The following is a 23,064-nucleotide window of genomic DNA, read 5'->3' on the forward strand; positions in this document are numbered from 1 at the left end:
GATGTGGGATGAATGAAGATAGTTCACCTATGCAGTTACCATTGAAAAAAATGTGTCAATTCTGGTCTACTTAACAGGGTGTCTCCCATAGAGAACCAGAAATCAAATTTAAAAAATGTGGGGGGGGAATCAAGTGGTTTATCTCTCTTCCTCTTCCATCTCTGGTACTAATATAAAAATCACTCTTCCTTAGTAAAATAATTTAATCACATATGCCATTTGAATATAAGTACAAAAAAAAACAAGGACACTTTGTGGAGAAAATGACACATACTGTAGATCACAGGAAATGCCTTAGATTTATTCAATGGTTATAAAGCCATGGGACTGCATGGGTACATCCACCACCCATAAGTGTATCACGACAAATTGAACAATGTGCAGTTTTCATTTTCAGTTCCAATTCTTGCATGTAGCCTAGTTCTGTTAAAAAAGTTCAGTGTGAACAGAACAAAGGGAATTATAACAAAGGGGTATGAACCACAAATGAAAAAAGAGCACCCAATGAAATCTGTATGATGAAAGTTTTTTGACCCATGCCTTATTCAACCTGGCTCACAGCATAAAAAAAAGTCATAATTAGCAGAACAAAGTGACATGACACAGAGGACAGACAGAAGGTACCCCAAATACATGGGCCAGATGCTACTTTAATCTTTTATCATCTTTTATCTTTTATGTATTTTTTCAGTTCAATAATTTACCAAAGTCCCTTCATTAATACATATGAATGTTGTATAATGTGGATGCCAGCCTTTTGATCTCACCTCAGTGTCTAGGGCGCACAGATGTAGGATCTTAGTTTGACCTTCATTGTCACAGCATAATAATCCTGCAGCAAAAAGATTTGAAACTTTAGTCCATAATGTTGCTTGATCGGTGGTTAGGAGATTAGCTAGCCAAAAGTAGGCTACATGAAAAGTGCAATACTGTTAATATAACTGTGTTAGTGTGGGTTTTCAGTGTACTTATGTAAATCGCGAAGTTCCTCTACATTTCCTGCAGTGCAGGAATATTCTCAGCAACAGAGTGATCAAATTAAGATCCTACATCTGTACATTGTTCTGTTTTATGTTGGGATTCCATTTCGCTATATCATTTGAGTCCTTTTTTTGGGGCACAAATATTAATCATTTGAGTTGTTAAAGGTATGTGTTTTACAATGATCATTTGCTCCATTGTGTTTTATATTATTACAGTAATATTGTATGTTTCAATTCAAGTGCTTTTCTAGTCCAAATTAAAACCTTCTCAGGAGAATATTAAACTATTTTCTTGTTATCTATGGTTATCCAGAAGACTTTTCTCAGTGATAAGGCCATTGGATTAATCCTACAGCCCTGCCACTGCTACTGCTAATTCAAACAACCAAGAGAGTGATGCAGCCCTATCAACCAATCCCTATTGTTTCATCTTCAAATGCTACGCCCATGCCCTGAACTATGTAGTGATTATCCTACTGTAGTAAGGTCTGTTTTGATCTCAGATTGATAATGTTGCTGGATGTGTGTGTCTGTGTATAGGTGAAGGTTTGTTGCTCCTGGTTTCTCTGGTATTATGTTTAGAAACATGTGAGAAACATGTGAGTCTACAGTCGGCTTAAACCAGCTGTCCCTCTTTTGGCCAGCTTCCTCGGGAGAAGCTCTAAGGACACTCCTGACCTGTAAAATGACGAACCAAAATCTAAAACTGACCCGTACCTTAACCCTAACCTTAAATTAAATGTTATTCGTCACATGCTTCGTAAACAACAGGTTTAGACTAATATTGAAATGCTTAATTAATGACAATAACAGGGCTATATACACAGGGTACCAGTACCCAGTCGATGTGCAGGGATACGAGTGTAATTGAGGTAGATATGTACATATAACTATGAATAAAGTGGCTAGGCAACAGAATAGATAATAAATAGTAGCAGCAGCGTATGTGATGTGTCAAACATTTTTTAGGGTTCTGAGGTCCTGGTTTGCAGGGAGCTCGGCCTCTGTAGCACCTTGCACTCGGATGCCAAGCAGTTGCCATACCAAGCGATGATGCAGCCAGTCAATATGCTCTCAGTGGTGCAGTGGTAAAACTTTTTGAAGATCTGAGGGCCCATGACAAGTCTTTTCAACCTCCTGAGGGGTAGAGGCGCTGTCGTGCCCTCTTCACAACTGTGCTGGTGTGTGTGGAACATGATAGATCTTTAATGATATGGACACTGAGGAACTTGAAGTTCTCAACCCGCTCCACTACAGCCCCGTCGATGTGAATTGGGGCGTGCTCAGCCCTCCGTCTCCTGTAGTCCAAGATCAGCTCTATTGTCTTGCTGAGGGAGAGGTTGTTGTTCTGGGACCGCACAGCCAGGTCACTGACCTCCTCCTTGTAGACTGTCTCATTGTCGTCGGTGATCAGGCCTACTACCGTCGTGTTGTCAGCAAACATAACGATGGTGTTGGAGTCGTGTGTGGCCATGCAGTTGTCGGTGAACAGGGAGTACAGGAGGGGACTAAGCACACACCCCTGAGGTGCCCCAAACACTTACCCTTTTACCCTATCCTTAACCTAATTTTATTAAATTATTAAATTATTATTATTAAAGTTGACAGAGAATCACACATACAGATCACCCTGTTGCAGGTTCAATGCATGAGATGTAAAACAATGTGTATTTGAGGTAAAAAAGGCTCCTGAAGTTTGTCATTTCCACTTAGAAATTTGAGACTTGACCTTTCCTTACGAAAAATGTATCAACCCTTACGAAAATTTAGATGAATTATAATCCACATAATAATTCACCATTTTTCTGCTGTAGCAAACTGGCTCAAGTTAAGATCTTACATCTGTACTGAATGTGGAGACTAATGGTGTCTGACTGATCCTCATGAATCTCTTAACATCTTAACAAGCTAGAGTCTTCGACATTACTAACACAGTAAGAAAGTGAATGATAGGCATTTTACTTATAAACTGCATGATACACATCATTTTTCACATGTACACTGTTTGTCTACATTTGTAACACCTCATGGCTCCTTATTACAGCATAGTACACTGGTTTGCCAGGATAAGTGTTGCTGATTCTTGACATAAGTACTCTCTCTGAGGGAGAGAACCTTACAGGTTCAAAATGTATTCACACTATATTATTTGCAACCTTTACTTGGGAGATTGTTATTACTGTTTTCACAATTGTTCTACTGAAGACCTGAGTCCTAATGAAACATTGATCAACGATACATTGTATAAGCTTGGTTTTCTGTTTGTTGTTTTCTGTCTTGGTTCGTGAGTTGTGTAATCATTCATTATTAATTTACATTGATATTACGAATCAATTACCGCCTACAAACTTCAAGCACTTCCTTCGTCATCGTCACAAACAAACAGAATCAGTAGAATACAATATCACTTCCTCTCTTAGGAAGTTTATTACTAGAATTTAGGCAAATTATATTGATTACTGGTAAGGGTATGATTTACAGATTCCAGCTGTGTGGTATAGCTGTTTTGAGCATCTTCTCAAAGTGTCTCTGTATAATTTGCTCTCTTAACAGTTGACAAGAGGAGTGCCTGCTGGCCTTTCTACACAGGGGCTCTTCAATGGGAAGGAACGAACATTCCCATTCCGAGTTCTCGAGTTCTGAAGTGAACTTTAGATGAGATTACATGTTGATTAGGCTACATGTTGAAGCATACCCTTTAGAGTGGGTGATCTGGTCAGAAAAACCTAATAGTCACACTGAAGCTCCTTGAGGGGAAGATGTCTGTCACTATACTCCTTAGCTCTGAGCTAAGCACTGTATTGACCTCAGGTCTGAACTCAACATTGGCCTTTAACATTGGCCTTTGACTGTGCACTATCACTCATGTATTATATTGCCCTTTTTAATCATTGATTGGATGCTGATTTATTGTCAATAATGTCTAGGGGAGGGCTAATCACTCTTTTTGTTATTGGTCAGTCATCATTTATTTAAATCTAATTATATAAATGTCTTCTTGACATTGATGTTCTGTTAGGAGATTTGTAATAGGGGATGTTCATTTTGGTGGAGAGGTTGACGGGCGTCATAGACATTTATTTGATGTTCTGTCCTGCAATATCTCTATTTTGTCAGGTCATTCAATATAGAATGTACTAATAATGTGGACAGGAGACATTCTTGTCCTCATCCTTGTCCTCTACCTCTTGCCATGCATATTTTGTTGTCGTTTGCATATGGTTCAGAGTTCAGAGTTCATTCTAAACACCAGCACAGCAGGACCTAGGAAAAATGGATTTAATAGCCTACATATATCAGCAGATAATCAATATTATAAACTGGGTGGTTTGATCTCTGAATGCTGATTGACAGAAACCCCAAAAAGTTCATAATAGCAAAAAAGCGCTTCGGGGAGTTGTGGTAGATATACCATGGCTAATGGCTGTTCTCTGTGTTGCGTCGTGCATAAGAACACTCCTCAGCCGTTGTATATTGGCCATATACTGCACCTCCTGGGGCCTAATTGCTTAAATAATCCTCTCCTTAATTTAGGTGATTTATGACTTCCACTTTATCAGAGGGGTACCTGTTATGGTTTTCATGTGACTCTCCCTTACAGAAAGGAGTAAACATACTCATTAAGCCATGATGTCTTAACGCTCTTCACCCGATCTCTTTGAAAACACATGAAAGAACCTGCATTTACATATTCATCATCCAGCAATTAAGACACCCGCCAAGAAGTAAAAAACTGAAGATATGCCATTCCAAGGACTCCATGTTCATGAACAAGGAGATGGAAACAGATTTTGCACCCAAGTCCAGTTTCCAATCGCATTCATCACATATCACAAACAGCTAGCTATATGCTGCAAAGGATCAGCACTTTTAAAAGGATTGTGGAGCAAGAATACCAGCTATGCTCTTAACAGCAAGCTATTTAATTTCTACAGCTTGTGCGTCCTCACATTTGCTCACTCATCCAAACAAAGGTCAAAATAAGGGTTGAATCGGGCCTAATTAGAACAACAAGGGAAGATCTCTTGAGCTCTGTGATTCCAACTAGGACCACACGGGCTCTGCTGGAACCTCTACCAAGCAACACCTGCAGCTGAAGTGACTCAATAGAATGCTTCATTACCTGTATTGTACCACCTCGCTTTTCCCCTTCACAGGCACTCTGACACTTTCTCAGAGCGAGCTTTGTGAGCTTGGATCTCACTGCTAGAGAGCTTCCTGTTGGCTCCATCTCTGTGCAGTTAATTGGTTTATTCAGCAAGATTCCCAGTAGTCCCTGGTTAGCTTCATGCCATTTCTCAATGGTTAAGACCCTATCCACAAGTGTCCAATCCATTCAAGTGCCATTGGTTTGAAATGAATAACCCTACATGCAATGAGAAGGAGTGTGAAATGATAAGAGCACTAAAATCCGTTGTGCGATAGTCAAGAAATGGCAGTCTGATATCACATATCACAACACATTTTCATGACAGTGGGAAGTAAGTTTACTTAGGAAGAGTGGTTGTCTCATCCTGGTTGCTAGATGGAAATCAATACTCCAGTTTATTCTCACATAAACCAATAGGCCCGCTGAAGCAAATTCCAAAGAAATAACCAAAGAAAGTTACTTTAATAAACTTAAGCTACAAATACTCAAGACTATATGCATTCATCTGTAATCATTCACCAGATCTCTAAAAATGGCTTGCCAAAAATTATTTGAAAATATAAAACAGGTTGATTGGATCCTGCCTCCCCTGCTACATATTCATAATTACTATCTAGTGTAATATTGACCAGAGGCATTTCATAATTACTATCTAAAGTCATATTGATCAGCTGCATTTCATAAATACTATCTAGTGTCATATTGATCAGCTGCATTTCATAAATACTATTTAGTGTCATATTGAACAGCTGTATTTCATAATTACTATCTAGTGTAATATTGACCAGAGGCATTTCATAATTACTATCTAGTGTCATATAGACCAGCTGCATTTCATAATTACTATCTAGTGTCATATAGACCAGCTGCATTTCATAATTACTATCTAGTGTCATATAGACCAGCTGCATTTCATAATTACTATCTAAAGTCATATTGATCAGCTGCATTTCATAAATACTATTTAGTGTCATATAGACCAGCTGCATTTCATAATTACTATCTAGTGTCATATAGACCAGCTGCATTTCATAAATACTATTTAGTGTCATATAGACCAGCTGCATTTCATAATTACTATCTAGTGTCATATAGACCAGCTGCATTTCATAATTACTATCTAAAGTCATATTGATCAGCTGCATTTCATAAATACTATTTAGTGTCATATTGAACAGCTGCATTTCATAATTACTATCTAATTTCATATTAAACAGCTTCATTCCATAATTACTATCTAGTGTCATATTGATCAGCTTCATTTCATAATACTATCTAGTGTAATTTTGACCAGATACATTTCACAATTACTATCTAAAGCCCTATTGATCAGCTGCATTTCATAATGACTATCTAATCTCATATTAATCAGCTGCATTTCATAATTACTCACTAGTGTCATGTTAGTCATCTAAATTTCATAATTACTATCGAGTGTCATATTGATTAGCTGCAAGTCATATGTACTCTCTGATGTCATATTGATCAGCTGCAAATTCATAATTACCATCTAATGTCATATTAATCAGCTGCATTTCATAAATACTACCAAGTGTCATATTGATCAGCTGCGTTTTATAATTACTATGTAATGTCATATTGATCAGCTGCATTTCATAATTGCTATCTAATGTCATATTGATCAGCTGCATTTCAAAATTACATTTCATAATTACCATCTAATGTCATATTGATCAGCTGCATTTCATAATTGCTATCTAATGTCATATTGATCAGCTGCATTTCATAATTACATTTCATAATTACCATCTAATGTCATATTGATCAGATGCATTTCAAAATTACATTTCATAATTACGATCTAATGTCATATTGATCAGCTGCATTTCATAATTACCATCTAATGTCATATTAATCAGCTGCATTTCATAAATACTACCAAGTGTCTTATTGTTCAGCTGCATTATTTATAATTACTATGTAATGTCATATTGATCATCTGCATTTCATATTTACTATCTAACGTCAAATTGATCAGCTGCATTTCAAAATTACTGTATTGTCATATTACTATAATCACTATTTGATGTCATATTGATGAGCTGCATTTCATAAACACAATCTAAAGTCATGTTGATCTTCACCTGCATTTCATAACTACAATCTAAAGTCATGTTGACCTTCACGTGCATTTCATAACTACAATCTAAAGTCATGTTGATCTTCACGTGCATTTCATAACTACAATCTAAAGTCATGTTGATCTTCACGTGCATTTCATAACTACAATCTAAAGTCATATTGATGAGCTGCAATTCATAACTACAATCTAAAGTCATGTTGATCTTCACGTGCATTTCATAACTACAATCTAAAGTCATGTTGATCTTCACGTGCATTTCATAACTACAATCTAAAGTCATGTTGATCTTCACGTGCATTTCATAACTACAATCTAAAGTCGTATTGATCAACTGCATTTCATAATTACAATCTAAAGTCATGTTGATCTTCACCTGCATTTCATAACTACAATCTAAAGTCATATTGATGAGCTGCATTTCATAATTACAATCTAAAGTCATGTTGATCTTCACGTGCATTTCATAACTACAATCTAAAGTCATATTGATGAGCTGCATTTCATAACTACAATCTAAAGTCATGTTGATCTTCACGTGCATTTCATAACTACAATCTAAAGTAATATTGATGAGCTGCATTTCATAACTACAATCTAAAGTCATGTTGATCTTCACGTGCATTTCATAACTACAATCTAAAGTCATGTTGATCTTCACGTGCATTTCATAACTACTATCTAAAGTCATGTTGATCTTCACGTGCATTTCATAACTACTATCTAAAGTCATGTTGATCTTCACGTGCATTTCATAACTACAATCTAAAGTCATGTTGATCTTCACGTGCATTTCATAACTACTATCTAAAGTCGTATTGATGAGCTGCATTTCATAATTACTATCTAAAGTCATGTTGATCTTCACCTGCATTTCATAACTACTATCTAAAGTCGTATTGATGAGCTGCATTTCATAATTACTATCTAAAGTCATGTTGATCTTCACCTGCATTTCATAACTACTATCTAAAGTCGTATTGATCAACTGCATTTCGTAATTACTATCTAACTTCATAACAATCAGCTTCATTTCATAATTACTATCTAGTGTCATATTGATGATCTGCATTTCATAATTGCAATCTAGTGTCATATTGATGAGCTCCATTTCATAATTATTATCGAATGGTATATTAATCAGGTGCATTTCATAATTACTCTGATGTCATATTGATCTGCTGAAAAGTCCAAATTACGATCTAATGTCATATTGATCAGCTGCATTTGATAATAATATCTAATGTCATATTGATCAGCTACATTTCATATTTACATTTCATAATTACCATCTAATGTCATATTGATCAGCTGCATTTCATAAATACTACCAAGTGTCATGTTGATCAGCTGCGTTTCATAATTACTCTCTAATGTCATATTGATCAGATGCATTTCACAATTGATTTCTAGTTTTATATTGATCAGCTGCATTTCATAATTGATTTCTAGTTTTATATTGATCAGCTGCATTTCATAATTACTTTCAAATGTCAGATTGATCAGCTGCGTTTCACAATTACTGTCTATTGTCATGTTAAATAGCTGCATTTCATAATTACTATCTAGCGTCATATTGATCAGCTGTATTTCATAATTACTATCTAGTGTCATGTTGATCAGATGCATTTCATAATTTCAATCTAATGTCATATTGAACTGCTACATTTCCTAATTACTATCTAGTTCTATATCGATCACCTGCATTTCATAATTCACAAGGTTATCATTAGTATTTGAGGAATCCAACCTTCACCATATGTTTTGTTCTAATAGGATAAATACTGGTACATTAATATTAGTTACATTGGGGTTTATGGCTTAATAAGAAAATTGTGGTACTACATTAAGTATGAGTCATTGACATTATATGCACATTTCCTCTTATTTATGACTCAAATGTCAATGTGGCTATAATATAGCAGCGAGCAGAAAACACCGACCGTAGCGCTACAATGGATTAAGATGAACTTCACTTTAGTCCTCCATAGTTACAGTTGAAGTCGGAAGTTAACATACACCTTAGCCAAATACATTTCAACTCCGTTTTTCATAATTCCTGACATTTAATCCTAGTAAGAATTCCCTGTCTTATGTCAGTAAGGATCACCACTTTATTTTAAGAATGTGAAATCTCAGAATAATAGTAGAGAGAATGATTTATTTCAGCTTTTATTTCTTTCATCACATTCAGAGTGGGTCAGAAGTTTACATACAATCAATGAGTACTTGGTAGCATTGCCTTTACATTTTTTAACTTGGGTCAAACATTTCAGGAAGCCTTCCACAAGCTTCCCACAATAAGTTTGGTGATTTTGGGCCCTTTCCTCCTGACAGAGCTGGTGTAACTGAATCAGGTCTGTAGATCTCGTTGCTCGCACATGCTTTTTCAGTTCTGCCCAAAAATGTTCTATAGGATTGAGGTCAGGGCTCTGTGATGTTCACTCCAATACCAGGACCTTGTTGTCCTTAAGCCATTTTGCCACAACTTTGGAAGTATGCTTGGGGTCATTGTCCATTTGGAAGACCCATTTGCAACCAAGCTTTAACTTCCTGACTGATGTCTTGAGATGTTGCTTCAACATTTCCATATCACTTTCCGATCCTCGTGATGCCATCTATTTTGTGAAGTGCACTGGTCCCTCCTGCAGCAAGCACCCCCACAACATGATGCTGCCACCCCCATGCTTCACGGTTGGGATGGTGTTCCTCGGCTTGCAAGCGTTCCCCTTTGTCCTCCAAACATAATGATGGTCATTATGGCCAAACAGTTCTATTTTTGTTTCATCAGACCAGAGGACATTTCTCCAAAAACTACGATCTTTGTCCCCAAGTGCAGTTACAAACCCTAGACTGGCTTTTTTATGGTGGTTTTGGAGCAGTGGCTTCTTCCTTGATGAGCGGCCTTTCAGGTTATGTCGATATTGGACTCGTTTTACTGTGGATATATACTTTTGTACATGTTTCCTCCAGCATCTTCACAAGGTCCTTTGCTGTTGTTCTTGTATTTATTTGCACTTTTCATACCAAAGCACATTAATCTCTAGGAGACAGAACGTGTCTCCTTCCTGAGCGGTTTGATGGCTGCGTGGTCCCATGGTGTTTATACTTGCGTACTATTGTTTGTACCGGTTAACGTGGTACCTTAAGGCAATTGGAAATTGCTCCCAAGGATGATTCAGACTTGTAGAGGTCTACAATTTTTTTATGAGGTCTTGGCTGATTTCTTTTGACTTTCCTATGATGTCAAGTAAAGAGGCACTGAGTTTGAAGGTAGGCCTTGAAATACATCCACAGGTACACCCCCAATTGACTCAAATCGTGTCAATTAGCCTATCAGAAGCTTCTAAAGCCGTGACATCATATTTTGGAATTTTCCAAGCTGTTTAAAGGCACAGTCAACTTACTGTATGTAAACTTCTGACCCACTGGAATTGTGATACTATGAATTATAAGTGAATAATCTGTCTGTAAACAACTGTTGGAAAAATTACTTGTGTCATGCACAAAGTAGATGTCCTAACCGACTTGCCATAACTATAGTTTGTTAACAAGAGATTTGTGGAGTGTTTGAAAAACAAGTTTTAATGACTCCAACCTAAGTGTATGTAAACTTATGACTTCAACTGTAAATACAGAGGTCGGAGGTGGCTGCCCGTTGCGCAGTTGTTGTGGAGGGTTGAGTGCCTTACTCAGATGCACATCGGCAGGCAATGGCATCTAGGATTTGATACCATCGACCCTCCAGCTTACTTCCTGACATATTCTTTCCGTCAGACCCGGGATTTGAACTGGCAACCCTCTGGCTCGCCTCTCTAACCACTTGGCTACCTGCCTCCCAAATGTACATACATGTACCTGTCCCATTGTCAACACAGCTTTATTATGATATATATCTAATAAAGTTACTACTTAATGAATGTTCAATTGATATGTGTTCAACTGTGCACATTGTCTTTCACAAGAGGTACTGGTAAGTGTTGTGTTGGAGTGGAATGCATGATGGAAATAAAATGTGTGATAAAGGGAGCATAAAGCATCCAAGCTGTGTGGGAAACAAAGCGATAAGGAGTGTCCTGGGGAGAATAGAACAGTTATTCCGCACTGGGGGAAGATATCACCACTGCATTTGTGCTGCGTTGACCCGTTGCTCTGAGTTGAATTTCAATTCACTTCCTTCAGCCGTTCTTTTCCTTTTGTCTGCCCCCACTCTCTATAGATCTCCCATACCACACATACACTCCAATGAGCCCCAGGAGCTGCTGCCTGCTGATGTACTATGCTGCCAATTGCGTTAAGGGAGATAGGAAATGCAATGTGTTTCTGGTGTGCTTTGGTGGGCTCCCTTGTGTGTAGAACAAAATCACTTAAACACCCACAGAGGGAAAGACAGGGTTCAGTTAAGGAGACAATAGCATGGGTTTGCTGCATCCACCTTTGAAAAAGTACTGAGGTAATGCTATTTGGCTCTCAGCAAATCAAGCGGGTATGCTAACTTGCTAACTTAAATTGGGAAGGCAAAAATAAAACAACCTTGATCTAGTTACAACTTATACCGTACCATAGAATTGTAGTTGCAACTTCTCTGAGGCTAAGAAACAAGGCCCGGGGGGTGTGACCCCTTTCCACACAGGAAAACCAAAGTTGCCTTATTGCTATAATAAACTGGTTACCAACATAAATAGAACAGTAAACTAGTATTTCTTGCATCATACCCATGGTATATTGCCTGATATACTGTACATACAGCTGAAATACTGTTTCAGCCAATCAGCATCCAGGACCAAAACTACCCGGTTTATAATTGGTTTTATTGCTCACAGTCCTGACCTGCAGATGTCAGAATACAAACTCAAAGCCAATTAAAATCCAAGAGGATGAAAACCTAATGATTACTTTGTTTTGCTTTTCTTCTTATTCTATAACTGTATTTCCAAGCACAGACAGTGCTGATGTGTTGAATATCAAGTTGAATACTTGAATGACTCATTGTTTTGACTCCGCAATTAAGTTCCCCATTAAAGCAATTTAAACAAGGTACCCTGAAACTCAGCCTGTAATCATGAGAGACGTATGGATGAGATGTAGAGAGGCATAGCTATCATGTCTCTCCATGCAGTGTCATGGCTTAGCTCAGGCTTAATGGGCCTGCTGGTGCTAATGGAGTCATGTCATCCACAGATGCTCTTAATCATGACTCTACCACCAACCTGCCAGACGCCTCTTCTCCCTCTACTCCGTCATCGCAAATGTGTTGAGAGAAGCGGGCTGTCTGCCTGCCTGCCTGCCTGCCTGCCTGCCTGCCTGCCTGCCTGCCTGCCTGCCTGCCTGCCTGCCTGCCTGCCTGCCTGCCTGTGTCATTCTGCACTCTCTGCGTGACTTTGCACCACCTCTCTCCCCCGTGGCTCCTGTCACAGAGCGAACCGGTTCATCGGCAGTGCTAATGTGCATCATCAGTGTGAAACCAGCATTCATCCAATCCTCACAATAATGTATTTCCCTCAACCGCCAAAGTCAAATTTGTTTTTGAAATTCCAGGTTCTTCATCATGGCTAAATTTGACTGTATAATTGATGTTCAGGGTTTTCCTCAAACATCATTTACAGATGAATATGCATCGGCATGCTTATGATTCTTTCATATAAAAGTTTAATAAACACTAATGCAGTTTTGTAGTGAATACTCTAAATGGCTTCCACATTTTCCCCGACAACCCTTTTCCATTCAGACATCACGGCTTGAAAGTTTTACTTGAACAATTACTCTTTCTAGGGGGAATCATGATCAATGCTTTAATGATAAATGAAGAGTATATCTGGCTATGTCATTTTCATTTGTTTGACACACACCTTTGACGGTGCGTTTTTTTAACGTTGCTTGTTCAATGGTGATACATCCTGACTGAAGCATAGCAACAGGTTCCAAAAGGGTTCTTCGGGTGTCCCCACAGGAGAACACTTTTTTGGCTCCAGGTAGAAGCCTTTCGGTTCCACATAGAACCCTCTTAGAAAAGGGTTCTACATGGATTCCAAAAGGGTTCTTCAAAGGGTTCTCATATGGGGACAACAGAATAACCCATTTAGGTTCTAGATAGCACCTGTTTATCTAAGAGTGTGCATATGCAGCGGAGGGAAGTGGATTCTATGAACAACTTTAGCATACACTCAATATAGCATTGTACAGTACAGTGAGAAACAGCAACCACATCCAAGGAAGGCAGTATGTTTTCAAATGACCCACTCCCGACCCCGGGAGGTAGTGACGAAAAATAACAATGCAGGACTCTTTCGAGGCACAGTAATTGAAATGAAAACACTTTAAAGCCATTATACATAGACAGATTGCCACCAAACAGATGATTCATAGTTTGTATTTTCAACACGTTGCTCTACTAACTCAATACCCACTTCGTTTTGACTAAACAGACCAATGACACATGGGGTAATATGAGAAAAATTACTCTGAAAAAATGATTCCACAGGAGGATCTAATCCATTAATCCAATTATAATATCTATAATAAACATTTTGATTATAAGCGAGAGACAGATTTAATCTAATGATGCCAGCTGAGTGAGGATTTACGTGACCATTTGCTTTAGTTTTTCTCAATGGGTTCCCTATAGACCCTATACAGAAATATACAGCAGCCAGAGCATGCTAAACCCCTTGAAAATTCAACATGAGCTGCTGCATAGATATGGGTTCATTTTGATTTACTTACTGCTGGAATACATCATCATCATTCCACATCATGAGGTTCACTCCTTTAATTTTCATTAGTAAATACTAAGGAGACTGCAAGACAAACATGTAAAAATGAAGAAGAAATAGTATCGTGAAACTTATAGCCAAAATGAAACTATGCAGCATTGCTCAGGGTAAACACAAGGAAAAAATAAAGAAAATACAAAATATCGATTTAAAATCAGTGTATAAAAGAGTGTATAAAACATTTTTAAAAACTGGGTGGTTCGAGCACTGAATGCTGATTGGCTGACAGCCGTGGTATATCAGACCTTATACCACAGGTATGACAAAACAGTTATTTTTACTGCTCTAATTAAGTCTGTAAACAGTTTATAATAGCGATAAGGCACCTCGGGGGTTTGTGATATTTGGCCAATATATCACGGCTAAGGGCTATTCTTAGGCATGACGCAACGCGGAGTTTGCATTATACCACACCACTCTGGCCTTATTGCTTAAATTAACCTGCTCTTTCCATGACATTGACTAACCGGGTGAATCCAGGTGAATGCTATGATCTCTTATTGATGTAATTTGTTAAATCTACTTCAATCAGGGATTTTTAGCATTGAGACAATTGAGACATGGGATTTACAGTTGAAATCGGAAGTTTACATACACTTAGGTTGGAATCTTGAAAACTCGTTTTTCAACCACTCCACAAATTTATTGTTAAGGACAACAAAGTCAAGGTATTGGAGTGGCCATCACAAAGCCCTGACCTCAATCCTATAGAAAATGTGTGGGCAGATCTGAAAAAGCATGTGCGAGCAAGGAGGCCTTACAAACCTGACTCAGTTACACCAGCTCTGTCAGGAGGAATGGGCCAAAATTCACCCAACTTATTGTGGGTAGCCTGTGGAAGGCTGCCCGAAACGTTTGACCCAACAACTTAAAGGCAATGCTACCAAATACTAATTGAGTGTTTGTAAACTTCTGACCCACTGGGAATGCGATGAACGAAATTAAAGCTGAAATAAATAATTCTCTACTGTTATTCTGACATTTCACATTCTTGAAATAAAGTGGGGATCCTAACTGAACGAAGACAGAAAAACTGAGTTTAAATGTATTTGGCTAAGGTGTATGTCAACTTCTGACTTTGAATGGGGTACAGTAGTGGATGCCAGGCGCACCAGTTTGAATGTGTCAAGAACTGCAACGCTGCTGGGTTTTTCATGCTCAACAGTTTTCTGTTTGTATCCAAAATGGTCCACCACCTAAAAGACATCCAGCCAACGGCAAGCCAGGGGTAGAAAACGGGTCATTGATGAAAGAGGACAAATTGTGCAGAGCAACAATAGGGGCTACATTTAGTCAACTGACAGTCCAGTACAACATTGGTGCCCAAAGACACATAAAAGAACACACAAATCATCATACCTTGACACGAATGGGGTATGGCAGCCAACGACCTTACAGAGTTCCACTTATTTCAGACGAAAAACAAGAAACTGGGGTTGCAGTGGGCTAAGGAACGAAAACACTGGACACTGGAGAATTGGAAAAACAGTTCCAGATCTGATGAATCCCGCTTCTGGCTGTTTCACCAGAGGACTATGGTATGAAGAAAATCACATGAGTACATGTATCCATCATGCCGCCGGTCATTTCAGGCTGGTGGTGGCGTCATGGGCCCCTTGATAAAAGTGGAGCAATGTTTGAATGCCACAGGATATCTGAACATCATTGTCAACATCATTGTATCCTTTCATGGCAGCAGTGTATCCATCTGCAAATGTATTTTTTAGCAGGATAATGCCCCATGCCACAATGCTAGTATTCTCCAGGAATGGGTCCACAAACATGACAGTAAATTCAGCTTACTGTAGGTCGTCATTGTAAATAAGAATTTGTTCTTGACTGACTTGCCTAGTTAAATAAAGGTTTAAAAATTAAAATAAATACTGCAGTGGCCTGCCCAGTCACCAGATCTCAATCCAATTGAGCATCTGTGGGATGAGATGGAATGAGCTATTCGGAGTAGAGATCCACTACCAGCCAACTTGACACTGTGGGAAGCATTGCAGTGGAACACTTTCGACACCTTGTAGAGTCCATGTCCTGACAAACTGTTCTGAGGACAGAAGGGGGTTCAACTCAATATTAGGAAGGTGTTTCTAATGTTTTGTACACTCAGTGTAAACCTAGTTAATGTCAACAAAGTCCAAGACAATGTTGATGCTGCAGTACTCCACTGGTATAAACTGTCTCAAAAGATGAAGTGCTCATTTTGTTAACAAAACATAGCATAGATGACTACAGAGCCATAAATAAATGGTTGTTACCATGGCATTATTTTTCTACCAACGCTGTAATCCACTATTGTGCAGTAAGTATACTGCTTTAGAAAACCATTTAAGTAAATTGCCATATATTTAGAGAATGTATTTTAAATGGTTAAATATTATTCTAACTCTAGACATTCAGTTTTATAGTATTGTTTAAATATTCCCAATGTAATATTAATGGAGAGCTGCCATAGATGGCTGCCATAGAATGTAGTGTCAAATAAATGCACCATAATGCAGAAACCTCATTGGCCCAACTCTCTAGAGATACATGGTTCTGGGCTCACTTATACAAGGACTCAACTTGATCAAATGTACATGAAGACACTTCTCTGCATCTAACTGTCTATTGTCTCTTACAAACTTGTTACAAGAACGTTGATGAATCATGATTCAGCATTTTTTTGCTATTGAGTTTTGATATTGAAACCAATCAGATTTTGAAAGATTCTGTCTTGTCATCAAAGTTGATGTAACAAATGTTCAGCATTGGTGCTACGATAGCTCTATGCTAGCTGGGACTTTCAATGAAAGTTCAAACCGCAACTGTCAATGTCAAATTTATTGTCAGACTTCCAAATTATTTTGACCAATCAGTCCATGGAATTGACAAGAACTTCTACAATAGATTGTTTTTTTAAGTAAAAATGTCCACTGCTGTGAAAAGTTCCTTGTGTTCAACCTGGGGCAGGAGATCACTCCCTGTTTGTAATGACAAGCCAGACATCCAAACTATAATCTAATACATCTGAGCAAACCTTGATCTACAAAGCCACTTTCTGCACTATTATCTATCAGTGAGAGTAGTCAGCCGTTGGCATGTTTCCAGCAGGTACCAAAGTAAAATTTATCTGTTTTATGAACAATATTACAGTCCTTCCTTTTGAAATCGGAAGCAATTCATCGATGAAGCAGCTGAAACTGCTGTCATTGAGAAGAATTAGAGATGTTGGAATGCCTGATATGAGATATGGCAGAGACCATTATAACATAGGGTCGTTGAATGGCTACACTGGTTCTTTCATCATTGGATATGACATTAAAAGCACCTTGAGCTACTGCTGGGGGAAGAATCTATACATTTTAGCACTGTGTCGAAGTGAATAAATGTAATAATGGCTAATTGTTGCCCTTCATTAAGTTAATAATGTTGCTGGCTAACTATGTACACACATTGGGCATATGATCAACGGAAATACCCACTTAAATGTCCAATGTAGACATTTTTTTTATCTCAATATCAAATCCTTTCTGGGTAACAATTAAGTACCTTACTGTGACTGGTTTAAATTAAAATTGTAAAAATTAAACAAAAATAGCTTCCTAGCAATGAGCAATTTCTGAAGCAAGAATTTTGCTAGGAATGTCTGGCAGTGGTTAGAGTGGGGAGGGGAAAACAGAAACTGTGCTGTTATTGGCAGAGCGGTTTGGAACTTTCTTTCTTATTGGTGTATTAACACATTTATGGTGTGTTAATGTCACCATGGAAGAGGCCAAATCTCCCTCCAAATAAAACAGGCTGGATTTTCAGGGTTTCTTTTCAAACAGCTCTTACACTAAAAAGGGCCGTATCATCATTTTCACAATTTAATCTGTGGGAGCATCTGTAGGGTGTGATGGAACAAGCTATTCTGATTAGAGATCCACTACCAGCCATCTTCATACAACTGTGGGAAGCATTGGAGTCAATATGGGCCAGCATCCCTGCGGAACGCTTTGGACACCTTGTGGAGTCCATGCCCTGACGAACTGAAGGGGGTGCTACTCAATATTAGGAAGGTGTTTCTAATGTTTTCTACTCTCAATGTATATAAAACACAGAAAAATCTAATGTTTGACTACTTTGGGCCTTTAAATGATTCCAAATGTCTAATTAGTCTAATGAAGAGAAGCAGTATATAACACTGTGCCAGTTAATTTAGTTTGTTTTCAACTGTTCAACCCACCCAGCCCCTTGACACCTATTCACTGAATGTGCACATGTGCATTGTATTATTCCTCCTAAATAATTACTTTCCTAAAAAGACAAAGAGGAATTATTTATGATTCTTTCTATATTTCTATTAAAATGTCCCTTCATTGTGCGGTTAGCACAAGCCAACCCCTGCTCTGTGTTTATTGCTGACAAGCCTCACCGGGACCTATTAGCCTATGCTAATCATCGGTAACTGAAGAATAGAGGAAATGATTCTAACCCACACAGTCTTCTCTCTGGGCATCCGTCATCTGCTGAAAAATAAAGTTATGATTCAATTATACCATTTGCGGTAGTTCAGGGCTAACATGCTGGGATAGTTGCTTTCCTTGCGAGGCTGGCTGTGACACAATTAGCTTCTGAACTTTCGCCGGATTGTAGAACAGATAGAAGATATGAAGAAGAAAGAATACGCTGTAATTCATACAATAGGATAGAAATGTTATAGTCATAAACCAATGTCAGTGTCAGTTACATGAAGGTCAAAGTCGCTGTCCTTAGTTGTGGACACTTCTGTTTTGTCTTTATATAGTGTACAGCAGGATCGACCTAACTGGGGCCTGGTTTGCCCCACCAGAAGGTTCCAGAAAAAAATGGAAAACTGTTTTAGTCAAGTGAATGCACCCTTTAGTTCAGAGAACCTTGGTTACACGAGTAACCTCGAATATTCGCTAAATGCGGCCGGAACAAACAGAGTGGTTTCTGTTTTCTTCCTACAAATTTGGCTCTAGCTTTTGAACGGTTGGAGCTTTGAACTATTATGACCCCATTCCTGAAAGTAAAGTTAAGGCGGGAACAAATACATGTCAGGAACATGTACACATGTTCTATCTCCCTGCACAATGCTCACCAGCCACACAGGAGACGTTAGAAGGGACTGTGACAAAACTGCAATTGGAAGCAATGCAGAACATTCTACAGACACAATTAGCTGATGATCTTTTCCTGAACTTTCCAATACCTTCCGGATGCATGAGTGTGGTGCAACCACCATCACATTTTCATGGTTAACTGAAAGCCTCATATTCCAGGACCGGCTGAAACCTGTCGTTACTGAACATCAGCCGTCACCATCTGCAATACCCTCTTTGCGTATGGGCTCGGCTGGCACAAGACCTAACTAGCACCCCCTCAGGCCATTATGACACCAGCATACCACGGCCTGCTTAGCAGACCACCCCAGAGATTTCATACATTTACATTACATTTAAGTCATTTAGCAGACGCTCTTATCCAGAGCGACTTACAAATTGGTGCGTTCACCTTATGACATCCAGTGGAACTGCCACTTTACAATAGTGCATCTAAATCTTTTAAGGGGGGAGGATTACTTTATCCTATCCTAGGTATTCCTTAAAGAGGTGGGGTTTCAGGTGTCTCCGGAAGGTGGTGATTGACTCCGCTGTCCTGGCGTCGTGAGGGAGTTTGTTCCACCATTGGGGGGCCAGAGCAGCGAACAGTTTTGACTGGGCTGAGCGGGAACTGTACTTCCTCAGTGGTAGGGAGGCAGGAAGGCCAGAGGTGGATGAACGCAGTAGAGAATTCTCTTGGTAGATAATGCGGTCGGCATTTGATTGCGAGGAATTCTAAGTCAGGTGAACAAAAGGACTTGAGTTCCTGTATGTTGTTATGATCACACCACGTCTTGTTAATCATAAGGCATACACCCCCGCCCTTCTTCTTACCAGAGAGATGCTTGTTTCTGTCGGCGCGATGTGTGAAGAAACCAGGTGGCTGTACCATCTCCGATAGTGTGTCTCGAGTGAGCCATGTTTCCTCGAAACAAAGATCGTTACAGTCTCTGATGTCTCTCTGGAAGGAAACCCTTGCTCGGATTTAATCTAACTTGTTGTCAAGAAACTTGACATTGGCGAGTAGTATGCTCGGGAGCGGTGCGCAATGTGCCACTCTATGGGGGCCTGACCAGAAGACGACTCCTTCTGCCCTTTCTGCGGCGCCGTTGTTTTGTCGCCGGCTGGGATCTGATCCATTGTTCTGGGTGGTGGGACAAACAGAGGGTCCGCTTTGGGAAAGTCGTATTCCTGGTCGTAATGATGGTGAGTTGACGTTGCTCTTATATCCAATAGTTCCTTCCGACTGTATGTAATAAAACCTAAGATTTCCTGGGGTAACAATGTAAGAAATAACACATAAAAAAAATACTGCATAGTTTCCTAGGAAAGCGAAGCGAGGCGGCCATCTCCGTCGGCGCCGGAAGATTCTATACCCTCTTTGCGTACAGGCTTGGTTGGTACAAGACCTAACTTGAGCCCCCCTATATGATTTTGTGACACCTAGCCTAAGCTCAAATCAAATCAAACTTTATTTGTCACATGGGCCAAATACAACAGGTGTAGAATTTACTGTGAAATGCTTACTTACAAGCCATTAATCTACAATGCAGTTCAAGAAAGATTTAAGAAAAGATTTACCAAATAAACGAAAGTAAAAAATAATAAAAAGTAACACAAAAAAAACAACTAATGAGGCTATATACAGGGGTACTGGTACCGAGTCAATGTGCAGGGTTACAGGCCAGTCGAGGTAATTTGTACATGTAGGTAAAGTGCCTATGAATAGATAATAAACAGTAGCAGCAGTGTAAAAACAAATCGGGGGGTTCAATGTAAATTGTCTGGGTTGCTATTTCATTAATTGTTCAGCAGTCTTATGGCTTGGGGGTTGAAGCTGTTAAGGAGCCTTTTGGTCCTCGACTTGGTGTTCCGGTACCGCTTGCTGTAGCAGAGAGAACAGTCTATGACTTGAGTGAATGGAGTCTTTAACAAATTGTTGGGCTTTCCTCTGACACCGCCTAGTATATAGGTCCTTGGTGTGTTTGGAACATGATAGTTTGTTGATGATGTGGACACCAAGGAACTTGAAACTTCTGACCCGCTCCACTACAGCCCCGTCGATGTTAATGGGGGCCTGTCTGGCCCAAATTTGCCTGTAGTCCACGATCAGCTCCTTTGTCTTGCTGACATTGAGGGGAAGGTTGTTGTCCTGGCACCACACTGGTAGGTCTCTGACCTCCTCCCTATAGGCTGTCTCATCATTGTCGGTAATCAGGCCTACCACTGTTGTGTCGTCAACAAACTTACTGATGGTGTTGGAGTCGTGTTTGGCCACATAGTCGTGGGTGAACAGGGAGTACAGGAGGGGACTAAACACACACCTCTAAGGGACTCCAGTGTTGAGGATCAGTATGGCAGATGTGTTGTTTCCGACCCTTAAAACCTCTTAGAACTACCCATCCCGGATCCGGTATATTTGTCATCAGCAACCGCTGAATAGTCAAAAACAGTCAAAAAATATTACTAGAAAATATTCATATTCATGAAATCACAAGTGAAATATAGCGAAACACAGCTTAGCCTTTTGTTAATCACCCTGTCGTCTCAGATTTTGAAATTAATACAATACAAGCGTTTGTGTAAGTTTATCGATAGCCTAGCATAGCATTATGTACACTTAGCATCAGGAAGCTTGGTCACGAAAATCAGAAAAGCAATCAAATGAACCGTTTACCTTTGATGATCTTCGGATGTTTTCACTCACGAGACTCCCAGTTAGACGGCAAATGTTCCTTTTGTTCCATAAAGATATTTTTTTTATCCAAATACCTCCGTTAGTTTGGTGCGTTATGCCCAGGAATCCACCGGAAATAGCGGTCACGGCAACGCAGACAAAAATTCAAAATTATATCCATAATGTCGACAGAAACATGGCAAATGTTTTTTATAATCAATCCTCAAGCTGTTTTTCAAATATCTATTCGATAATATATCAACCGGGACAGTTGGCTTTTCACTAGGACCGGGAGGAGCGCAAAAATCACTCTGAGAGTCCCCACCTGAACACTTACGTAATGTGGTCGTTCACGCTGATTCTTCAAAATAAAGGCCTGAAACTATGTCTAAAGGCTGTAGACACCTTAGGGAAGCCATAGACAAAGGAATCTGGTTGATATCCCTTTCAATGGTCAATAGGGATGCATAGGAACACAGAGGTTTCAAAATAAGAGTCACTTCCTGATTGGATTTTTCTCAGGCTTTCGCCTGCAATATCAGTTCTGTTATACGCACAGACTCACAGACACTCACTGACAGTTTTGGAAACTTTAGAGTGTTTTCTATCCTAATCTGTCAATTATATGCATATTCTAGCATCTGGTCCTGAGAAATAGGCCATTTACTTTGGGAACGTTATTTTTCCAAACATAAAAATAGTGCCCCCTAGCTTCAAGAGGATAATTATTAACATCAGGAAGTCCAGGATCCAGTTGCAGAGGGAGGTGTTTAGTCCAAGGGGCCTTAGCTTAGTTATGAGTTTTGTGGGCGTTGAACACTAAGCTGTAGTCAATGAACAGCATTATCACATAGGAGTTCCTTTTGTCCAGGTGGGAAAGGGCAGTGTTGAGTGCGATTGAGATTGTGTCATCTGTGGAACTGTTGAGGCGCTATGCGAATTGGAGTGGGTCTAGGATATCCGGGAAGATGCTGTTGATGTGAGTGCTACGGGGCAGTAATCATTGAGGCAAGTTACCTTTACTTCCTTGGGCACAAGAACTATGGTGGTCTGCTTGAAAAATGTAGGTGTTACAGACTCGGTCAGGGAGAGGTTGAAAATGTCAGTGAAGACACTTGCCAGTGCTTTGAGTACACGTCCTGGTAATCCATCTGGACCCGCGGCTTTATGAATGTTGACCTGTTTAATGGTCTTGCTCACATTGGCTACCGATTGCGTTATCACTCAGTCATCCGGGAACAGATGGTGCTCTCATGCATGCTTCAGTGTTGCTTGCCTTGAAGTGAG

This window comes from Oncorhynchus nerka, linkage group LG5, assembly GCF_034236695.1.
Source record: "Oncorhynchus nerka isolate Pitt River linkage group LG5, Oner_Uvic_2.0, whole genome shotgun sequence".
NCBI classification, from domain to species: domain Eukaryota; kingdom Metazoa; phylum Chordata; class Actinopteri; order Salmoniformes; family Salmonidae; genus Oncorhynchus; species Oncorhynchus nerka.